This window comes from Triturus cristatus, chromosome 2_1 (assembly GCF_964204655.1).
Source record: "Triturus cristatus chromosome 2_1, aTriCri1.1, whole genome shotgun sequence".
NCBI classification, from domain to species: Eukaryota; Metazoa; Chordata; class Amphibia; order Caudata; family Salamandridae; genus Triturus; species Triturus cristatus.
The window spans coordinates 1,096,893,014-1,096,917,585 of record NC_140581.1 but is presented as its reverse complement, the minus strand read 5'-3'; the positions used below and the strand labels follow the sequence as shown (position 1 = coordinate 1,096,917,585).

At 43.3% G+C, this 24,572-nt stretch overlaps 1 protein-coding gene and 1 pseudogene across 2 annotated transcripts in view; both read right to left on the bottom strand.

Annotated features, from left to right (window-relative positions):
* Positions 1-24,572, bottom strand: part of UBXN8 (UBX domain protein 8) — a 241,543-nt gene that overhangs the window by 50,406 nt on the left and 166,565 nt on the right. The window lies entirely within an intron of this gene.
* Positions 18,033-18,455, bottom strand: LOC146866427 (small ribosomal subunit protein eS25 pseudogene; annotated as a pseudogene).

Below are 24,572 nucleotides of genomic sequence, written 5' to 3'. Positions count from 1 at the left end.
TAATAGGTGGCAGTGAAGAAACTGGACCAAAGCAGTATCAGATTATTTTCTAAACCAGTAGAAAAAAGGACTTAAAATTGATTGAAGTAGTGTTAGAAGATGGATGTGTCTGGAGCATGGTTAATTAGAAGTGTCCTGAGAGTTTGATTACTGATGAAGAATCTGAGTCACTGAGAACTGAACACAAGCGTAGTTCTTCATCAAGTAAAGGAAAATTCACCAGTGAAAAGGGTCACCCACCTAGCCGGCACAACGATTAAGTGATGTATTAACTTTTCTGTGTTGTCTATGTATTTACACTGTGATTTCCTCTCTCTCTGTGGAAAGGGAGATGTGTTGTATCTTTGATTCTTTTTTCCGTCTTCTCCTTTCCTTATTCCCCTCCCCCTTCCTTCCTCATCCTTGGTCTGTTCCGAGCAGAGCTCTTTTTTAATATTGGAGTAGGGAGATCACTTTTACTTGAGCAGAGTTTGTAAGTGCTCATCAATAAACTTTGTCTTCTTATAAGAACATATATATTGATTGCCCCAAAAATGGATCTCTAAAGGGGACTGATTTACTCACCACTGTTTTGTTGTAACTGTCACTTTTATGGCTTTAGTTTCCTTCCTCGTTTCACTTGTCATCAGGCTAAGCCTACGTGAGGTAATTCAGGCATGGATCATCGGGACCATAGATATATCCAGAGGGCTCGCCCCAAGTCGGTCACTCCAGACTCAATCCAGTGTCTAAGGTTTTTGAATGAGCAGCCCCTATTAATCACCTATACACTTTCCAGCTGCATCTCACCTTGATGTGTTCTGTGTTTGTCCGCTCTTCCCTCTCAGGAGCTGCCACCTTTAGTAGGATACACAGCCATAATTGTCAGAGTCACTGCCTAGGCCCACTCAGCTAGGTGGGTGCTGAGGGTGGAACAACTTGTCAGACCTCTGCTTTTGATAAAATCTGTGGTCTGCTGCAGTCATGTCCGACCATATCAGCCAACAGCGATGTCACTGTGCGCTCTAGCCACGCCTGCCACGGTTTATTCCATACTCTATATTTTAGCGCAGCAGTTCTTCTCTCTCCCCAAATTGCCTGCGATGTGGACGTGTTCAACTACCGCTCTGGTTCCAATTAGTAACTGCGTGGCCACCTGTAGTCAGCTCGGAGTCTCCACTCTAAACTGGTTTCCCTAGTCGCTCTGACCTGACATCCCTGCGCCATCCTCTAGGAACCTCATCACTTTGGGTCGGGGTGCAATGTCCCACCGCTTCTCTCTAGACCCCCAATTCATTCTGGCAAGGGTGGCCTCAAGCCCCAAGTCAGGGGTACACATGGGAGGATGGCATCCACTCACTAGTTTCACAGGGTGGACGCCTTCCACCCTGCCAAGAAGTTGGGCCCCACAGTAAAATATGCTGAATTGGGTCCGTGCAATTTTCAAAGACAGTACACATTCAGCAGCTCCTGCATGTTGTCTGCTTTGGATTCGAGAAACTGCGTGCAGGCAGCAATGGGTATTTCTTATTTCAGACTCCAGCTGGGCCTATAACAAAGGCCGAATTTAAGGGGCCATTTCGCTTCCTTTTGTTTGAGTATCCTGGCTGGGAGCAGTTTGTAGCATAACACCTAGATGTAAATGCAGTGGAAGGGAAACAAAAACACCCAGCTTGTTAGCACTTCACAAGTACTTAAGAGAGGCATGGTTTCTACCTGTATATAAAAGATATGCAAGCACTGTAAAATGTCAAATGTGTTGCTCTGATGCAGAATTTTCACAAAATATTTTAAATCCCCCTATTTCTTTCTTTTATAGCGCTGTTTATACCAATGCAGGCTGTCAGAGCACTTTATATAACACATACATATTATATTGACAATAAATCATACAAGTTTGTATATCAATGTACAGGATATGTTACATAAGACAGTGAGGGTTACAATGTGGAGGAGTCCCATATCATCCTTCATAGCTCTCTGTGCTATATTAGAAGGATAATAATGCAAATGCAAATAACGAAAAGATCTCTGTGTTACAAGTAGTAACCCAGTTACCTATCTACATAAAAATCTGTTATCTGCATGTTACATGATGAGCTTTGCCGGAGACGCATTAACCCTGTATACTGCACAGATCTTTTCAACAAATGCGTTAACCACCAGAGTTATCTTTCCATTATTATTATTCCCTCAAATTTACTGGAATTACAAAGATCTCTGCAGCAGTTGCCTTAACCCCATAAGATATTTTAAAATTCAGAATTTGCAACCAATTAAGCAAAACCGATTTACTGTCACGTTTCTCATTGTTGCCAATATCTTTGTGGCAGAGTTAAAAAAAAAAATGTAGAAGTTGAGGCCAGATTTTGCGTCGACGTTGCATCACTTTTCGTGCACAACCCTGACGCAAACTATTTTGGGATCAAGAGTGCTACACAAATCCTGGTTGTGTGGCATTGTAAAAAATATATATATATTAACCTAATACAAGGCTGCACATTTTCATGCCTTGCGTTACCCTGCATCAGGTAGGCGTTACGTGGGTAGTGCTTGGGCGTTCTCATGCATCCACCCATGTATTCTGACGTACACCCATATTTACAAAGACTTGCAAACAAAGGTTTGCACCAAACTGGTGAGGCTACCCGAGGCTGGCGTAACAAGGAGAAATAACTTCATTTCTCCTAGTTATATACTCTTCGCATGTATGCTGCATTCTGAAGTACAAATACAAAAAGAAAATAGCCTCATAGGAAAAAAATAAAATAACAGAAGGCAGCTCATTGCACAGCCTTGCGGTACCGTGTGTAAAAACTTATAGTGTTACTGTGTGTTGGGTAGGCATTACATGAGTGATGCATGGGCGATCCCGTACATCCACCCATGTATTTTGTCGGTAAATATACAGAACCTTTTTAAGGCAGGCACGCTTGCTTTCCCTGGGTCAGCTTTCAAGTCCTACTTCCCTCTCAAAGGACTGTAGTTATTCCCCATGTATGGGAGGCGATATTTGAGCTAGGCCCTGCTAGTGAGTTCAAGTCTTAGAAGGAAGAAGTCTTAGAAAGCCAAAGTGCCTCTGCGCCTTAGCATGTCAGTCAGAGCAAGTTGTCCCAGAGCCTGCAGGCACAGTATTCAGTCATACCCGCTCTTGCTGGAGTGGCAGCACTGAGTGCCCTGCCACACGTCTGCGGCAGGCGGCAAGCAGAAGCCTGGAAGCTACAGTAGAGGAGCTCCTCTGCTTATGCAGTAAGCCTCCCTGAATCCGGCGGCAGGTGTTGGGTCCTCCTGGATTGTTGGGTAGTTAAATCGTTGCTCTTCCACCACTTAATGGCTTGCTTCTCCTTCACAGATGCGTACTGCTCTAGAGCGGCTGCCCTATCATTTCACCACAGCCCCCCTCCTGACATACAGGGATCGTAAAAGCATACACAGGGAAAAGGCCCCTTCAGGTCACAACATTTCACAGGGTGACGGCCCTCTTCCCCATAGAGCAATGCACCAGGGCAATAGTCCTCAGCCCTCAATCACGTCTGCGGTCCCCACCTCGCATACAGAGGTAAATGGCAGCACACAGGTTTTCTGCATTCACTTTGGGCAATTCTGCCACTAAATGGACATCTCTTTTTTTCTCCTATTTCACATCGAAGGTTAATGTTTTGTCTTTAATTCTTGGTGCATGAGGCTGGTGGAAGCTACATGAAAGTCAAGTGTCAAATGCATCCTTCATGTGGGCCTAGATTCTTGTTATACATGGCGCAACATTACAGCCTATTAAATCAAACACAAGAGAGAGATTTGCCTAGGATCACACAATTTCATCAAGCTGGGAAACTTGAATCAATCACAGATTTTCAACTTTTGCATTGTTAATTTCAGACACTAAATGGACATCTCTTTATTTCTCCTATTTCACATAAAGGTTGATGATTTGTCTTTAATTCTTGGAACATGAGGTCGGAGCGTGGGTGGCAGGCAGATGCCGCAACTGCATTTTTCACTTCGACTGCCTTGCATAATCCTGCTTGCTTCTGCAGAAGTATCTAAATCTGTCAAATCACAACAAAAGCTGATCTCCAAACACTTGAAACGATGTGCTCAATTTACCAGTTCCAATCACTAAATGTTAAAGAGCTGTTTTCCTTGAATGGAAGACAAGTTGCTTTTTTGTAGTTCCGGAAATTCAAGAGTGCTGGATACGGCCTTGTTAAATTTTACCAAGTTCTTACCCTGCCGGAGTATGGGTGGTCTTGTTTTTTTGCCCTTCTCACACCTACCTACTACAGCGATGCTGCAAAGTTTGTGATTTACTGTATTATAACACAATAACACAGGGTAGCTTTGTTGTGATGATGCTCTTGGGTCTAGGAAACTGATGTAATTCAGACTTATGCTATGTATCACATGAAAGATTGTGTATTCTTACTTAGGGCTGGCTCCTGCAGGATGAGTTTACAGTGAATATTTGGCCCCACAGGTCAGTGTTATTGTAAACAAGAAGGTGGTCTCCAGTGCACCATTTTGCAGTGTAACATGTCTAGGATATGCCTAGTTCTTATAAGCGGGCATAATCTAGTGTAGATTCTGATTACTGGCCACAGTTTGTTGTGTCTCTTGCTGTTCCGACATCTACCCACTTTGATAGTTTTTCTATGCAAACCAGCAATATTTCATTCTGAAGGCCAATAATTTCTTTAAAGTGCTAGTTGGGATGGGAATTGCATGTGTCTTCTTCTTGTAAGTTACCTTTGTCACCATTTCCTTCTCATCTTTGGATACTAGGTGGCTTACACATATTTTAGTGTGGAACGGATACCTCTTTACTTTGACATGTATGGTCCATTCTTTGTGTGGGTATTCTGGTGGTACTGATTTCAGGGTGAGCTGGTGAATGTAAGAGTGGTTTGAATATAATTATGTCAGCTATAAGAGGTAAATAGCATTTACAATGAATCCTTTATGGCGAATACTTTTACCCCGCATTCCATTTAAACGCATTGTCAATCATTACGATTACTTTTATCCCGCATATACTTTCACCCCGCAAACCATTACAACGAATATACTATTACAGGAATATTATTTGTAATGGTTTGGAGGATGATGCATCATTTAAAGGATAAACGGGATGGCACTACGAAATGAGCAAGCAGACTCTCACGTTCTTTGACACAGATAAGGAACCAGCTCGAAAACCCACACCGTCATGGACAAAATGTTGCTGTGTGCAGACTCTCTCTGACTCTCAGCTTGCTGGACACGGCTACGGAAGCAGCTCGCAGTGCTACATCGTCATGGTGACATAGAAGGAGGAAATGCTGGGAAGGGCATTGAGTTGCTGAAGCATTGCTGACTGTTGCCTTGGTTGCTGAAGAGTCCAGAAATTCCTACCAATCTGGAAGTGCGTAATAAGGTATGGGGAGTAGGTGGTCAGCATCAGTTAGTCCCCTTTTTATGTTTATTAATGAATATGACAAATACGCAAACACGTTTATTTTTTTACTTTAAAGTGTGACTTCAACGAGAACGGCTGCAGGAGAGATCAGCTTAAAGGTAAGAAAGAATTATTATGGATTTATTTATTTGGAAAGTAAGGGTGAAAAAGAGTCATGAAATAAAGAATGCAAAAAAAGTGTATTCGTTTAAAAAATATATTTATTGAAGTTTGAAAAAAGAGTTCCTTTAAAATATTGGTTAATAAAAAGTAAGTGACTAAAATAAAAAAATAGTTTTGCGCATTGATTTTTCGTTGCTATATCATGCGTTGTAAAAGACTGCGTGTTAAATGTACTTTTAATTGATTGCATACACTTTACGTTGTGTTTGCTTCGTAATAAAAGGTTGCGGGGTCATGGCCTTTGAGTTGTGGAAATTTCGTTGCAATGGTATGCGGAGTGTTTAACTGCGGGGTAACGTCGTATATTCGCTTTAAGAACATGACAGATGTTTGCTGCTAAACGTGGAGGTGACAGTTTGGGGGGCAGTGTGTAATTTGTAAAAACATAAATGCACAGCCCTAAACCTTTTCTCAGGGTCCTATTGATGAATGCTAAGATTGTCATAACCTTTTTCTTTCACTACTCTACACTTGCTTATTCTTGCTGGTGTTTTTTTTTCATCCTGTTTTCTGCCTTCAGCAATTTTTCCTATCTTTCTTTCTCTTTTCTTTCCTTTTTGTCTTTCTATCTTGCTTTGGGTCATGGTCTGTTGGTGAAAAACGAGCCCCAATCTCAAACAATGAGCAGGTAAATGCGCCTACAAGGGATTTATTTCAGTAACTCTTCAGTACTTAAAGATCATTTTCAGGTAAGTTCTTATTCAAGTAACTTACATAAAGATCAATCAAAGAGAAAAAAGAGGAATAACGTATACATATCAATGAATCAATCATCAAAGAAGATAAAACAAGAAAAAAAGGGAAAAACACGGGTGTGTATATTCGAACAAAATTTAGTGTCAATTCATTCATTTGTATAGGGTACATAAAAAATAACAACACAATGTAACCAGAAGTGGTAATAACATGAAGTGAAAAATCCTTCACAGTCACACTTGTGAACACCTTTTCACAGAAATCTATTGTAGGCAATCTAAGAAGTTTATACAAAACTAATACTGCCTCTCTTTCATTAGAGCAGGAAATAGGTGTATAATTCGACGTTTCGGTCTAATTATGGCTTTGTCCGTTAGACCATCTTCAGGACGTAGAGAATGTTGGTTAAAAAGACCCTTTTAATTAAGTGGGAATCTTATTGATATTTCACAACCGCAAAATTGATCAACAGGAGGTTGGATAAACCCAGCTTTGAAAATGTATGTATGCTGGAGGCAGGGATCAGTTATTTACGGTCTCTTGATGTGAGAGCCAGTAGCGTTATTTACGGTCTCTTGGTGTAAAAACCAGTGACGTGAGATTAAGTTATTGGCACTGTAAATTACAATGCCTTTAATTTACGTTTTAAAAACCAAAACATAAATAAAAGGCATTGTCATTTACAATGCCAATAGCTCAAACTCGCGTAAATATGAGACCTATTGCATTGCAAATGCTTTTTAGGTCATGCCTGAGCCAGCGCATGCGCTGCGCTGGCGAGACATTTAGTAAGCGGGGTTTTGAAAATGCTACCCCATGCTTTTGATGGCCTAGCGCTTGTGTTCACGCACGCGTGCTCACACCCGCCAGCTTTCCCGTCCGAGGCGCCACCTGGACCGCGATCAGTTTCACTCCCATTCCACTTTCGCGCGAGCACACCCGTTCGCGGCAGTACGTCTTGTTTAAACAACAGCGGCGAGGGCAGGCTGCATTCTCTTCTCAGGTTACTTGTCTAGTTTAGTACCGCACTCCATGAGAGCATGTGTTTTACAACGGTCTTCCTCTTGTGTTTCCCTAACCACTCCCGCTCTATGTTGATCTGTCTCATCTGCGTGCTTCTCTCCAAGCGCCCCCAGCTCTACCATCTTTAATATCACTAAAGTGTTCTCTTCCTCTTATGCTTTCCCTGACACCGCCGTCTTTGTGCTGCTTTTCCCTCCCCCACCCGCTCCTCCAATGACCCCATGCCCCATTCCATTCGTTTTTTAATTGTTGCTTTTGTGCTAATAGAATATACATTTTTTTATTCACTGAACCAAGCAGCATCTGCCATCTTGGATTAGGAACTAATAAATAAAAACAAATGAAGCCAGTGTCATTCGGCTGGACCGCGCATGTATTCTGATGCACATGTCCCAAAAGCGAGACCTATTAATGTTACCATTCTTGACAGTTTTTCTTAATTATTTAGATGCGCTTTTAACAATTAAGGAATTTATGTATTTTTTTTAAAATGTATAATGATACTTTTAATACTGCATACCTCCCAGTAGGTTTGTTATAACCTTTTACAAGTTTCTTGCGGTTTCAGCTGAAACTGATTCAGAAGGTTTTCAGGCACAAGATAGTGAATCTGAATGAGTTTCTGGGTCAAGCAAAGCTTCGTCTACATTTTTATGCCTTTACCGGAATTATAAATCAGAGCGTTTTATAGAAAATAAAATAATGCTTGATTTAAATGCGTTTTGGTTAGGATAACCAGGCTTCAATTGACACAAATAGGCTGAAGTTAACATGCACAGACATTCATTTTAGAATGACAGAAAGAAATGTGTTTTTTAAAATTCTACGAAGGAGCTTTCTACATAGATGTTTCTCTGTAGTACCTGTCCATTCCAGAATTAACAAAATAGAATTCATTTCATGGCACTGTTTGTCGATCTAAAATGTATGGTTTTGTGTTCCTAGAGTAAGTCATGTGCAGAATGTTCGTGTATTTGCAACAAATTCAAGGGTCTTTGTCAGGGCATTTTAAATAAAAACAGAAAATAATGCTCCATTTAGATTTATTTTGGTTAGCATAACTAAGCTTCAGTTCACAAGACGAGGCTGAAGTCCGCCTATAGTGACATTTGTTTTACAGTGACTGAAAGAAATGGCTTTTTAAAATGATATGAATGATCTTCCTACCACAAGTTTCTCTTCCGTGTCTTTCTCTTTCGGAAAATAAGCGAAACAGAATTCAATTAATGGTACTGATTATTTGTCGAGCTGAAATGTATTCATTTTGGTTCCTTGAGAAGGAAGCCATGCGCAGAAAGGTCCTGTATTTGCAACAATTCAAGGCTCCATACCCGAGTCTACTCTATGTAGCTGTACTGTCTATTGTTTTAATTTGTTGCACAAATGTGTTATTTTCTTCATTTCCTATCTGCACTTAATTATAAATATGCACAAACATAGGTGTTCCTTAATGTGTTTTATTTAAAGCATCATACTTTAGTTTTTTACTACTGGTTATGTGTTCGTAACTTGATCAGTGCAGCTCATGATGTCAGATCTCACCATGTCGAGAGTGTAATTTTCACTGTTTGGAACCTATATTATGTGCCCTTTTTTGGTAGACGTACTAAATGTATTTTGCCTTTCTAACTGAGCAGTCTCTATGTCATTATGCCTGCTGATTTCTAATTATACTTTTTGCTTACTTTCATGAAGACAGACTCCACATGTCTGTTTATCCTTCGACTTTACTTGCTTTCCGACCTGTGCGAACTCTGCGCTAGTCTGTCTTTGACTTGATACATAAACTATTTGAGCATATTTCATGTTAGTCCTCTTGCTGAGTTAATTTTGGTCTCTGGCTAGTTACTTGCTTTGGAAGTTTCCTTATGTTGATTCCTATTGCATTTTCAATATATGATGCCTTATTAATATGAATTTCACTAACTACTTTTTGGCTTCTGTAATTCTTCCTAAATTCTGAATAAGCCTTTATGGTTATGACTTTGAGACTCACATGGCCCTGACCACGTTAAGAGGTAACAACATTTAGTAGGCGTAATGTAGGCAATGTTCTAATTAATTTGCATAAATATTTACTTTGCATAATTAACTTACAAAATTGTTGAAAATGTTTGACCCGAAATTTGTCAGACTTTTGAGAATCGTGGAATTGTTTGGATTAATGCCGGTGTACCTGTTGGTGTTGTAAGGAGCTAAAAAAAGTGAGCATTAATAGGACCATGACTAAAGAGTTGTCTTACTTGGAGTGTGTTGTCTTGTGACATTTGATTTGGAGTAAAATCATTTGTTTTGTAGGAGTGCCAAATGGGGTGTATTATTTTGAGCATGTATTGAAAAATGCATTGCATTATAATGTGTTGCAGAACTAGCTAAAACTATTTAAATTGTCCTTTTGACAGAGAGACATTAGGATTTTATGTGGTCTATGTACAAAGGCTTTTGGATGTATGTATAAGGGTTACAGATTTATGGAAATCTAAGATCTGAAGATTATATAAAATTGCCTGCGGAAACAAAAAATGTGTGGTGTCACGCCAGGTAACAGGTTAATGTCATAAGAAATCCTTACTAGTCTAGCTGTGTATGAGAATGAATCCTGGTTAGGTGTGTTCATTCTGTGCAACAGTATAGACTCCAGGAAGTTGTCTGAAGATGCCTCTACAAGAAGGTGCAAGCATGCAACAAACAGCCTAAAACTTGCCTTTTGCTATAGAAGGGAAAGATCCAAAGAGCAAAACTTTGTTTCGCCTGAATCTTTGAAAATCCTTGCCCTGGCTGGTGTCCAAACGCATTACACAGCTACATATGCCTGAAGAAACAACTGAGGGAACCTGTTGGTAACACATTTTTGTAGGTATAGTCCCCATAAAGTGGCTTTGTGTGAGATGGCAAAAAGAAAAATGGAACATTTTCACATAACATTAGGAAAGGGCATTTTTTCCTCATGTGTCCCATTACCACTGAAACAAGCATTGGCATAGCCAATAGGTCTCGCTTTCGGGACCTTATAAGTGTTTACCCATGCATCAGTTGATGTTGTTGCACCAAGGATATTGTGCTGCATAACTAAATACTTGTAAGGTCCCAAAAGCGAGACCTATTGGCTATGCCAATGCTGGTTTTGGTAGTCACGGGGAGATAAAGTAATAACAGGCTGCAGAGCCGATGCCGAGACTTGAACCTGGTTCCTCTGCTCCAAGGTCAGCAGCTCCAGCCGTAAGGCTGCATCCTCTTCCCCCTGGTATAGTGTTAGCACTTCCTCTGGTTAGTGACTAATAAATGTCACACAACGAGTCAAAATCATATTGAAACTTTTCTACAAGTACAATTTCAAATGAGACTGAAGAAAAAAATCAACATATTTTGATTTTGCTCTATGGTTGGAGGGAGAAACTATCTGGGCAGGCAAAGTTGTCGCTTCTTGGAAAAAGCTTTCCTTTGGCAGCATGCAGCTTTCGATTTCCTGCAATTTATTCTAGTTCCCAGTATGTCACATGTTTTGAGCCTGTGTGTAGGTGGCACGCAAATTAGAGTGTTGCGAAACTTGATGCTGGTGTTTTTTTCATTAGGCGAGCTTTTATGTCTAAGGATTAGTAGAAGGACAGAGCTTTTTGGTAGGGGAAGCTTTCCAGATGACGGGGAGCATTCGGAGGGAAGTGGTGTTTACCTGCATCGTGTTTACGGGCAGTTTTACCTCAAAGAGAAGGAGCAGATGATTGGGCAACTCTTGGGTTATATACATAGCAGCCAGTTTCAAGGACTTGAAGACCACGGGAAGCATCTTACGATGTCATTTATTCATTCAGCCTGTGATTGAGCCGCATGTCTTTTTTGTGGCAACCGAGGTGCGATTCGGTCTGCGACTCAGCTCGTCAAGCAGGCAGGAGAAGAAAACCATTGGTCACATGATAAAAAATTTGTCTTGATGAGATTAGAGCTTAAGTATGTGATTTTTTAAAATTTAACATGAAAGCGCGGGCACCATGCTGAAACAAAGCGCAGCGCCCTTCCACATAAAATCTATGTCCATGGCGGCCCCTTAAGCGAGCGCGACGGTAAAAAATAAGTCGTCCCCAAACAAAACACATTAGCACCTACAGCGTAATGAAACTGTAGTTGGTTGGTGCTGCTGGGCTTAAAGGGGAAATAATGTTTCGCCTGCACCAACCAATAGGGAGCCAGGATATAGGGGTGATGCAGGAGTGAAGCAATGCCAAGAAGCAGGATTGGAATACACTTGGTATTGTCATTACTTACAGACAGAGCATGCGCTGCCTAGGCTTGACCTAAAAATGAGTGAAGGTACGCACCACAGACACGCCGAGTGGTGGGTAGGGCTGAGTAGGCATATTTTCCATAGGAGAGCGGTCTCCCCTCTGCAGAGCGCAGGCAGCTAAAGTGATCATATCTGCACGGAAATGTGCTGCATATGGAATATTATTCCTGGTGGGGTAGGCTTACAGCAGACTTAGTTTGTTCAATCTTTGCGTAAAGGAAGCTTTTTGTTGACAAAAGGCAAAATTGTTTTATGTGTAGCTTACAAAGGCGTGAGTCTTCTGCCTAAATCAGGAGGGTTTGTGTGTATATTCGTAATGCGCTCAAGTATATTTGTGATAGACCTGCTAAACATATGTGTGAGGTCTTACGATCTGATGTCACTAATTTTTATATCAGACCTGTAAAGACATGGCTTGTGATGCCACTTCCTCAGATGCCACGTCCTGTGATGCCACGCGCCGGGATGTCACTTGCATATTGCATAACTTGGCTAGTTCTCACATTTCTTTTTTTTAGGACTTGTGCCTTGCCTGTTACCTACTCCCCATTCACATTGACATCACAATCAACCAGATCGTAACATTGATCAACTAACATTTTAAAAGCACTAGTTTTTTTATACAAGATTTTCAGTTCTGTGCCTCACAAAAGCGAATGAGTCAATCAATTTCCACTATTAATAAATCTGAGTAACACTATCAAAGATACCATGAGTGGACTTAGCAGGATTATTAAAAGCTTATGTGTACTGTTAAGGAGCACAATCTTAAAAGGCAACGCAATCTGAAAACTGTGAAAAACTGTTTACAAGAAGGCTCACATTTTAACACCTTGAATGCGAAGTTCAAGAATGAAAGGAGATGTATATCGACAGATGAAGGCACCACACACTGCAAAAACGGGTTCTCTGTCAAAAGGCATCTCTAAATCTAGAACCAGGTGACATTTCTCTACGCATCAATTCTGTATAATATCACTCGGTATTTCTAGCCTGCTTTGCTTCTTTAAAATTGCCAGCTGGCACAAGGAAGCTAACTCCCCTGTCAATGCCTTGCCCTGTCAGCAGGACTGCCCCATATCACACCAACTTCCAGAGCTGGCTGTTCATGCCTGCTCTCGCCTCCCCCACCCCTGTTAGCGCCCAAGCGTGCTGAGACTAAGTTCTTGCCTCTGCTGCAAAACCATGTGTGTTTCTGATTCAGCCTGCCCACGGGTTTTGCTAATTTTATATGTTCCCTTTCTTTTCGGCTGCCGTTTCACTGAAGTAACACTTCTCAGCCGAACAAAACCGGCCCAGCATCCGTCGAGTCTCCGAGGCAGCAGGAGGCCGGTGCCAGCATCAGGCTCGAGACACATGGCGTCCTCCCCCTCATCCCTGGAGCTGCCGCGGAGAAATGTGCTTTCTTTTCTTCAGCCGGGAAGGGGCGGAAGTCCTCATTCCTTTTGATGTAGGAAAGGTAATTCGAAGGACCAACGCCACGTGTGAGCCACTTTCAGCCTGAGGAAAAGGCTAGCAGCAGGCACGTTAGTCTCACACTTTATCAGGCAACTGAAGCAGAGCCCCACGAAGTATTAATATTAATCCCAACCCCAGGTTGAGAACTGATCGCTGCTTTGTGCGAGGTAGACCTAAGGGAAATGTGTGCTTAATGTGGAGTTTGGAAACCGATGTTGTACTACAGTCCCTACGTCAACCAATCCTGCAAGCTCTCAGGCAGGGCTTTAAGTGGGCCGGGTCTGTCCGGGTCTGAGCACCGGCAGTTTTTTTTTGGGGCCCTCGAAACGGGTCTCTATCGGGCTCTATTTTCGTGGCTACTAAAGGTAGTCCGTTCTTTATTATTTTTTTTTTCGGACCCGTTTTGAGGGTCCAAAAAAAACCTGCCGGTGCTCAGACTCTGCCCACTGTTGCTGCACTGTTAGGTAACCTGACCCCGTCTCCCTTCGCCATCCTCCACTTTGCTGAACTTGTTGGGAACCTATCAGCTCAGTGGTCACGGCCTGACGTCACTACAGAAGGCCCCTCGGCGTGCACCTAGCTGCCTTGAATGAGTCTCCCCTCCTGCAACACAGATAAACACACGAGGCTCCGACTCTCCGAGGTGCCTTGCACGAGTGCCTTCCCCCGCACTTAAATGCCGTGGTGCAAGAAGGTTGGTATGAGGAACGTGTTTCTGAACCTAATTTCAATGTGCTGTGGTGCGTCTCTGTCCCGAAGGGTCTTGCACTGGAGCGAAGGTTGCACAGTGTGAACCTCTCTCGTGCATGCTGCTGCCAAGGTACATTCTTCAGCCCGGTTCTTAAACTCTTTTAAAAGTAGGCGCAGCGCCACCAGGCAAGTAGGAGCCTGGAACTGCCATGGTTGGCATTCCATGCCCACGTTACTGTACGAGACTCGCACACGGCCCCTCGTGGCTTGCAGCTTTCAGCTCATAGTTCCATGAAAACAACACGCTTCTAGATTGCTTTTCTTCGCCCTACCTGTAATGTTCCGCCCTGGGCTAAAACCCGTCCGTAGCCTTCCGTACACCCCCCTCGTCCCAGGGGCAGCCTCGAGGGTGGCCACCCTCCCCCATTGGCGCATCCTCCTTAAACTTCTGAAGTCAAAAGGAGGCTTGAACGAGCACATTTTTTGTAGGTCGGTTGGTAACTTGTACGTTTAATGGGATACAGGACGTTAAAGTGACAAGCGTTGTTAGCAACGTTTTCGAAGAATAACAGCCAGAAGTAGCCCCTTCGAGATGGTTTACTCTTACTTACCTGCTACCATTTAAGGGAGAGTGTCTTTTGGCTATTCATTAATTAATATATGCGTGTTAATTTACAGTATACAGTGTATATAACATGTATCCGCAGAGTAAAGTACAAATAGCCTGCCGGGGTCCGAGGAACCTCGTATTTGCGCAAGACGTATACCGGCTGCGAAAGAGGCTTTGGGTAAGAATAAAAAAACATTAGAGGTACAACTTGGTCGAGAGAAACGCGACCGTAACGGTGGAGTTTATTTCTCCGACTTTTGAAAAATATACACATTTAGTCAAATGCAGTCGAAGTAGCGAATGGACAGACTTCCGGTCTCGGGGGGTTTGGAACAGCGACGCGGCGGCTTTTACAGTTTCAGTTGGGCCCTGCTGTGCCCGGGATGCGTTTTGGAAAAGGGAATGGGCGTGACGTCATTACAATGACTGGAACTATAATACCCCGTGCTAATAAAATATATATATATTTCTTACTATCATTATTATTATTTTAATGTATTTTTCTGTTCTTTTTTTCAAAACGTTGCATCGCGCATAATATACAGTGGGCGATAAAACACAAAATATGGGCAGGCCGCGGTGATTCTCGCCAGCTCTTCCTTGTTGGAAAATCCTAGATTCTTAGAGTTGGGCACCATGTGTGCAAACATTAAAAGGCCAGCGAGGTCAAAGCTACTCTTGGGTGTTTTTGTTTATGGTTTTTATGTGGGGCTGGTGAAAGCAACACCCCAACGCGTGTTTTTTAAAGTGTTTGGTATTTTTATGGGTTATACTTAATAAATATAACTTTTTGCCTATTTTATTATCCTTAGCTGGATGCGACTTCATGATTTTCTTAAGCACACAGTGCTAGTTATTTTGATTTAGACCACGCCCCTACTCGGATAGGCCACGCCCCTTCAAGACATTAACCACGCCCCTTTTAGAGCACCCCCAGTTTTTTTTTCCCACTAAAAGCACTGCTCTCAGGGATTTCCTTTGCATAGTACTGGGGTGCAGCGGTGCTTGAAATGGAAATGGTACTCGCCATCCCAGAATACCCGTTTGCTCCTGAAAAGTGGCAGTTCTCTCCCATTGTAACTTAGTATTGCAGCAGCACCGAGAAAGTGCAGGTACTCTCCCTTTCAAATGAAGAAAGTGCAGGCACTCAGTGTCTGCCTATTAAAAGCACTGGGTGCAAGCATGACAGACGCATTGGGAGGGGGCGAACCACAGAAAAGCTCCTGCCAGCCTCCATGTGTCAGCATTTCATCTCTTAACCACACTGATGGCCCCTACTTTTACCCCACCCCAAGTTCAAGGTCTTTGGTACCATGCACCTCGTCATGCCTCTTTGGCTTGGATGGATCAAAGTGAATGTGTGTAAGAAGCATAACTAGTCATGCAGGCAAAAGAAACGGACAAGCATGATCAAACCACACCCTATATATAACCAGCCCCCTACAACCACATAACGTCGTGAGCGGAAAGGAGGCTGATGAAGTCCTTGCTGTGGAAAGGCACGGCCAAGTATCTAAACACAGGGCAGCCAGTTTAAAGCATGCATAAAAAGCATAAGCAGAATACAAGAATCTGATAACAAATATGGAACCCAGACAGGCAACAAGGCTGCACTTTTAACCTATTGGCTAAGCCAAATCGAAGAAGGTGGAGGAGCATATACAGCAGGATTGAATGTGGGGGAAATAGTGGATGGTAAGGATGAAGGAGGCTGAGGGTGAGCAGGTGGGAGGAGAGCAGACCGCAAGTGCACGAAGGGGCACAAACTGCAGGTGAGAGGAGGGTGAAAAAGCATAGGTCCGAGGAGAGAGAAGCAGCAAAGAGAGTAGGAAGAAGGCGCAGGACCACAATGGAGGCAGGAGAAATAGAAGAGGCGGGGCCGGCATCGGACACGCCGATAATATGGCGGTCCTGCCGGCCCCCGACGACCGGGGAGGCGGGTCTGTCGCGCACAGCAGTGACGCGACAGGAGCGCCTCCTCCCTCATTGGACAAAGTTGGGTCGTGACCTGGAAGTGAAAGGAATCACTTCCGGGTCACGCAAGTTGCCAGCCCCCCAGGCCGGCCAGAACCGGTCTGAGGCTAGTAGTAGCCATAAAATGCTGGAGAGCAGAGGAATCATCCTCTTTGCCTTCCGCGCTTCCCAGCCTGTAGTCAAACCTCGCTAGGAGGCTGCAATTTAATTTTGCCCACCCACCATCCCCTAAAGCAGAGGTTGTGTAGTGTATGATTGTGTTCTTTTTTCGTTTTAGGTTGTGATGTGTAAATAACTTGTTTTCCCCCTTTTTTAAGGTAAAAATTGTCATATTTTAGTGCGATTCCGTGGTCAGGCGGTAAGGTCATGATTGGTGAGCAGTACATTTAAGGTCCTTAGGGGGCGGCTCCATTCTTGAATGGGGCCGCCCAACGGGGAGGGACAAGTCGTCCCTCCTAGAACTCCAGGGGCAGTTACAGCCTTTTTGGCTGTATGGGTGCGGGGGAGGGGGGAGTTACGCTTTTCCTAGTCTGGTTGGCAACCCTGCACGTGCACAATGGCGCCAGTAAAGGGCGCAGAACTGCAAGGGCCCCTGATGGAGATAGTATACAGAGCGTACAGGGGTAACTGGGGGGGGGGGGTACCCTCACGGTGAACGGGCCCTCTGCGCATGCGCACTCCCGCGGGAGGGCGGGGCTTAATTGATAAGGATCTGACACCAGTTATTGACCTTGCCGTAGGCTCAAACATGGATACGCAGAAAATAATTGCCATTATGATTATGGATGATGTTATGCTTAGATTCGGATATGAATAACTTGTATTAGAGTTATGTTAAGGATAGCCATCTGATATCTGTACATATCAAATGCAATCAATGTCAATTATATGATTGTCTGCGTAATTTTGTAAATATTGTTATTATTCATTGTTTGATTAATTTCGTTAATAAATACGGCCGGGGGTTATCTACGACCCCCTTTTCCAACTAAACTCTTGTTCTTGATATTGTGTGGGTCTTGACAAGGGAGGAGGGGGTATAGGTAGTACCAGGCCATAGGCGGAGCAGCAGCAGGAAGCAGATGGAATGAGGCTGAAGGGGTGAGAAGGGGGACAGGCGGGAGGGGGTGAACAGACCGGGCAGCAGGTGTGGGGATATTAGAGACAGGGCGAGATAAAACAAATATGCCCCACTAATATCAAATAATTGATAAGCAAATACTTACTAATTTTATCTCGTGTCCAATGGCATGCACGTGCATTTATAATCACGCAGTTTTTCTTTTTTTGTCGATGTGGTTCAGCATCGAGTCGACGAACAAGCAACATTGAAAGAAGAGACCTGCTGGATTTTCTCTTGCTTTTATGTTTTTAGAACAGTCTAAACAAGGAAAAAGTGCCACGTTTACAAACTTCGCAGGAGAGGCACATTAGAAGCAGGTCTTCAGAGAGTGGAAGATGTTCGAGGGCGGTGAAATAAAACCAAAGAGCTAAGGATGCTGCTCGATTAGGCTCATGTCAAAAGACGATGGGGACAATGCACTTAAGGCTGGGGAAGAACCATGTTTATAAAGTTCCTAAAGCGATCGCAAATCTAATAAAAAGCAAACACCGTTTTCACACAGAAGTATTAGAACTACAAATAATGAAAAGATGTAAAAATGTATTCTGCAACCTCCCTTTTTTTAAAACACATTTACATTAGAACAGACTCCAACAGAAAAACCGGATTAAGCTTCCTCCCTGCCTGCGGGTGCATCTCCTCCCTTTGTGTTCCGGCTATAATTCACTTGAGCTCTGTGCTTCGACACCAGTTTAATCAAACATTTGTTAAGTAGCTCTTGAAGCGCAGCCCGGCCAGGGAGCTTTGGATCTTCAGCCTCTCGGAGACCATGGCAGGAGTGATCAGCTTGTAGTTGGGCACCTCTTTGCACAGCTTGTCGTAGGTAGCTTTGTCAAACAGAACCAAGTTGTTCAGCTTGTCTCTCCTTTGGACCACTTCTTCTTCTTGGCTTTGCCGCCAGATTTGTTGACTGGATCCTTGTCCTTCTTGGCAGACTTGCACGCATCTTTTTTCTTCTTATCGTCTTTGGGAGGCATGCTGCTGCTCCAGTGAGATGGCGAACAGAAAGCAACATAATTATTGAGAATTTTGGTATACATTTCTTACAGGAGAGAAGACTATAAAAAGGAAGGCGCAGAAAATGCAGAACACCAAGAATGTGTGATTATTAAAAGGGATCAATTACTCTAGCTACAGCTCACTGTGCCTCTCCTCTCACCCATTAATGGAATACTAAAATTAATTACCTGATTCAAATCCTGCATTGGACATATGTAAGAAGTTGGGAAGGTCCTCCTTCCATACAAAAAGTGAAATCCCAGATAGTGATTTAGAATGCGCCCTCTCTCTCTCTCTCTATATATATATATATATATATATCACAAAACTAATCCAGCACCGCCACTAACAGCCAACAGGCGGAAAGAACGCTGGCAGGGACCTCTTCGATGTGCTCACGCTGGTAGAGATAGACAGGAATCCGGAATAGGTGCAGGCATTAATTTATTTGGCAACGGCAGATATAAGTCCATTACAATCGTCGGACATAGTGTCCACAATATATATATATATATATATATATATATATATATATATATATATACTTCCACAGCGAGGACTCGTTACTGGCGGCATTTGGCGCTCTTGGCGGTGCGAAAGATGTGGAGACGGCAGAGTCAGCCGTTGTAAGATTCAATCAAGGCTCCTGATTCAGGAAAAATCCACACGCACTCCCTGGTATGGTGCAGTTCCAATTCAATTTAATAACATCCCAAGCATGGCAAGCAGGTTTACAAAACCCAACGCGTTTCAGTCAACTTTGACCTTGTTCACGGGTAACAGTTATTTTTCACTCTTCTGTTTTTATACTAGTCACATGATGTTACATTTTGCTTAGCCTTATGGTCCTTGTAGTCTAGCGACCATCGTAGGATTGTTATTAACCATTTTATCAGGTGTCAATTCATATATTTTGAACAAATTTGTATCTCCAATAATACCAATCAAATTATAGGTGCATGTACCAATAAAACATTTAGTAATTTAATCGTCATATTGACTAATTTTTATAATTAACTACTACCTTGCTCCATTGCCCTCTAGTGGGCCATGCTTGGGATGTTATTAAATTGAATTGGAACTGCACCATACCAGGGAGTGCGTGTGGATTTTTCCTGAATCAGGAGCCTTGATTGAATATATATATATATATATATATATATTACCTACTGGCGGTCGCCAGTAGGTAGTTATAGTTAGGACCTATTTTCCATAGGAAATCCGCAACATTCTATTTGGAATAACTTTGGCACTCGTTGACGAATCCTCGCGAAATTTTCAAAACTTTTGGCCAGCTCTGGTCCGCTCCTATCCTGAAAGTCTCGGGATGATTCGTGTAGCGGAGCTGAGAAAAAAGGGGAGTCCCAAAACGTGTTTTCCCCATGCAATTTCCCATAGGACCTTTAGCTGCAGCTACAGCCCGAACTGCTGAACGGAATTACACCAAAATTGGCAGAAAGGTAGACCTTGGTTCAGAGTCGTGCCCTTTGCTTAAATGGTGTAAATCTGTTCAGTAGTTCCTGAGAAAATCAAAATCAAAATCACATATATATCTGGGCGGAGCCTAACCACACATCTCATCATGAGATCTGATTGGCTGTCAGTACTTCATCCAAGAAGTGTTGGCAGCCATCTTGGGACCAATATACATGATAGCACCTCATTAAAAAGCATTGCATTTAATAGAAGGTTTTAAGACTTTAGTTACATTATAAATCATTTGTTGATGGTACCATACTCATTTTAGGAATTGTGGTGTGTTCTAAGGTGATTTTACCATGTGAAAAAGCCTTCTGCTGTGATATCATGAATCATGTTTGAGAGAAAACTATTTTCTCATGCGTTTCCCACAGAGGTTTGGAAGGTGATCTATAAGCTAAACTGAGAGCATATTTTCTGTAAATTCACATTATCTTTCTCAGTCATGTGAGAATGAAGTCTGACATCCTCAATAAAACATGTACATCCAACAAGGGCAGAGACTGTCAGTTGATTCCTTTGTGTTCTCCTGCAGCTTCCCAGAGTGTTCTAAAGAACAACTAGAGCGCAAACAGTCCTACTTATGACAAACGTAATGTACACCTGAAGCCATCTTGATTGGAATAAAGTGGTAACTCTTAAAACATTTAATTTAAAAAGGAACAAAATGAGGGGGTTCATTTTGCCATAGAAAGTATGATTAGTGCAGCAGAAAGAAAATTTAGGGCACATTTTGAGTGACTTCTCAAATCCTCTTCTTTTTCATAAAAAAATTCTGACATGCAGACTGAAACATGCACTTTCAATACCAGCAGCAGACTTCCCGGGTGAGCAGTAGCTTTACTACAGTGATCTAATGAGCAACTAGAGTGCTAACATTCTGAATTTATGGCAAATGTGTGACACATCTGAATGCCTTCTTGATGGAATCAAAGTAAAAAACTGAAAGCATTTCCTATTGAGGAGACTGCAGTAAATGAGGAAATTAGGAAACTTCATAACAAATAAATCTCCCAAGATGGCCACCAGGGACAAAAGAGCCCAAATGCAGCACAAATATCAACCAGATGTAGCCCAATGACTGAAGTGTGCAAAATACTTATTTTTTGTGTTTTTGCAGTTTTATATAGTGCAGACTTGTCAGGTATTGGAGTCCTTTACATGAACATTGGTTACATCACACAAGATCAAATTCATTATGGTTGTAGACATGGGGAGATTAAGTGATTTGACCAGAATCACAGAATGTTGAGCTGAAGCAGAAACTCCAACCTGGTTCCCCAGTTGCAAAGTCTGCAGCTATGGAAGTAACACGACATCCTCTCCCCAAGTGCAACATTTAATCCAGTGGTCAACTGGATAAAAAAACATAAAAATAACAAATAATTTAAAAGTGCTTTGTCGCTATTTGAAAACTCAGAAAATATGTCCTCATTTTAGTTTTTTAGAGCACTAACCATAATTTTGATGCAAATAAGACCCTCTCATATATGTAATTTCTTTAAAGGAAATGCTCTAGGTATTACAGATTTGATTACATTAAGATGACGTCAGGAGTTCCACACTTTTGTAATAAATATAGAATGTTAGCAATCTAGTTGTTCATTAGGATACTGTTGAGAGGCAGAGGCCAGGGACACGGACTTTGAAGGCAGGTAGGAGGGTGCAGAGGCAACAATTTGACCACACTGGGCAGGCAGGAAGGGCAGCACAACAGACTATGGAGGGCAGTGGAAAGGGTGGCAGGGGCAACAAACCAACAATACAGGACTGGCAAGAGAGGCTGTGGCGATATAATAGACAATTGTGGGCAGAAGGAAGAAGCAGTGGTAGTACAACCATACATGCCAACAGACCCGATTCAGCCAGGAAACTTCCAATGTTTTTAAGCTCAAATGGTCTTTATTTGATCTGTCTCCTGTCTACAATCTCCTCTTTTTCAATGTAACTCAAAGGGGAAAATCAATACCCCAGTTTTTTTAAAAAAATCTCCCTATTACCAAGTTCAAAATGTTCGCAAGTATGGTACATTGGATCATGGAAGGCAGGAGGAATTGGGGTAGGGACATGGACTCGGATAACAGAGGACAGGAGGGATATGGAGAGGTGCACCAAACTGACCCTACAGGGCAGGCATCAGGGTTTGCAGCAGCACAATACACCACACAGGGCATGCAGGATGGCAGTGCAGCACAACAATCCATAGAAAGCAATAGGGAGGGGACAGGACCATGCACATGGACAACAGAGAACAGAGGGGAAAGAGGCAATGGTAGCTAGCTGACCATAATGGACAGACAGGAGAGAAAGCTGCAGCATAACAGACCATAAAGGGCAGGAGGGACGGATCAGGGGCATTACAATGGAACAGACAAGCCAGGAGGGAGGGAATAGGGGTCTGCAAATGGAAACAGAGGGCTGGGGGCAAGGGGGCACGGCAGGAGCAGCAAGATGACCATGGAGGTCAGGCAGGATGGGCACTAGAAACAAGACACACCATGGAGAGCAACAGTGAGACTATGATGGCATACACAGAGACCATGGAGAGAAGGTGGGAGGGGGTCAGGGGCAGCTAGCTGACCACACAGGGAAGGTGGGAGGGGCCGTGGCAGCACAGAAGACCATGCATGGCAAGCGTGAGGGTTAGTGGCAGCACAATGGCTATGATGGGCAAGAAGGAGGGTGCATGGGCATGCACAAAGGACCATGGAGGATAGAAGGGAGGGTCAGGACATGGGCACAGACAAGAGAGTTCAGGGGAAGGGGCCTCACAACAGACCCAGCGGGGCAGGCAGGAGGAGCAGTTGCAGCACAACAGACCAGGGAGGGAAGAAGGGTGTGGCAGTACAATGGACCATGGAGGACAGGGGGAAGGTGATAGGGGTATGGCATGTGGACAGGCAGGGTGGAGGTGGCAGGGACAGGTTACAGTCATCTGACAATGCTAGGCAGGTGGGAGGGGAGTGGCAGCTCAACAGAACACTCAGAGTAGATAGGAGTGGCAGGTCCATGGAACAAGGTGGGCAAAAAGGATGGAGCAGGGGCATGCACAAAGACATCGGAGGGCAGCGGGAAGGAAATAGGGGCAGCAAGCTAAGCACAGAGGCTAAGCAGGAGGTCAATGATGGGCCATAGAATTGGGCAATGGAGGGCAGGAGGAGTGGACTGGTACATCATGCTAAATGGAGGGCAATGGCAGCACATCAGACCATGCATGGCAGGAGAGTGGAGGCTAGTCCATGGATTCAGACAATAGAGGATAGGGAGGAGGTGGATGAGGCAGCAAGCTACTGTTCAGAGAAGCTGGGTATTAGGAACTTTATTGTTTTTAAAATGTGTGTCTGTGCGAACTACTTAAAATATGAACAAGTATGCAGCATAATCTCACTTTTATTCAGGAAGAAGAGGATGTTTGTGACTGTGACTCCGGGCTCACTTGGCAGAAACACCCCCTGACCCTCCACCCCCCATCGCAAAATATAATGCCCGTGAAAAGGCTAGGTGTGTGCAGTGTTATATAGAACATAGTCCTGGGAGCACGATTGAAAATGAAAACTAGATATAGTGTATGTTATAAACTATGCACCAAAAAGTGTGATATAAGATGAAATGGGGCGTGAAATATAATATGCAATACATTGTGCGCAATGACAGATTCACTGGAGAGCGCGAGATAGAACAGGCACTAGCGCGTGCTATGCGATATGCGCCTTGGAGTGTAATATGCACAGGGCAGTGTTGTGTAACCTAACTAGTCTCTGAAGTTGTAATAAAAAATATGTGCTGGGGAGTGTAACGTTGCATATGCACTGTGACAAAGATATGGATCCCAGATTGTAATATGTATGGCATAGCGCTGTGCGTTATAACATAGGCATTGAGGAAGGCACGTTAGATGGGGCAATATAACCTGTGCGAAGGCAAGTGTGGCATGACATATTCACGGGGTGGTGTTACAGTGCACATGGGCTAGAGAGTGTCATAGCATACGCACTAGCTGGTGGAATACAACACAGAGGTGTGTGGCACTCGGCGGGCACTGGTGGGTCTAACACAGCATTGGGCTCAGCCAGGAGCGCGCTGTGAGTCTTAAGTGAGGTTTGTCTCCTTTCCAGAGAGTAAAATAAAAAGTATTACACATCTGGCAGTGGATGTGTGTTTTATTAGCCGTGAGGGGGGTTTCTTGCATAGTTCTGGTCGAATTTTTGTCGAATCCCCTTTGAATGGCTTGGTGTGCGTGTGTATTAAATGTGCACGTCAATAGCTACCCATGTTTGTATAAATAAACGACAAGGGTGTCTCCTTGGAGAGTACCCACCGGCGGGGGCGCCGGGATTAGGCACGGTAGGGCGTCAGACACGTCAGAGCTTCACTAGCATTGTAAATACATTCCACGTGGATTCATTGTATGCATAGTCACCTTTTAATGAATATCACGCAAATCGTCATGGTGATAGGTACATACGGTTTTGTCCAGCATGTCCTAGGTGTTTCTATAAATATATTTTAAAAAATAAAATAAAAAGCAAAGGCCGGCCCCGGGGTATGGGGTCCCCGGGGCAATAAGTGGCCTAAGGAAGGGGGCAACGCAACCCCCCTCCTAAAGAATAAAAAAAAAAAAGGCCATGCCCCGGGGGTTGGGGTC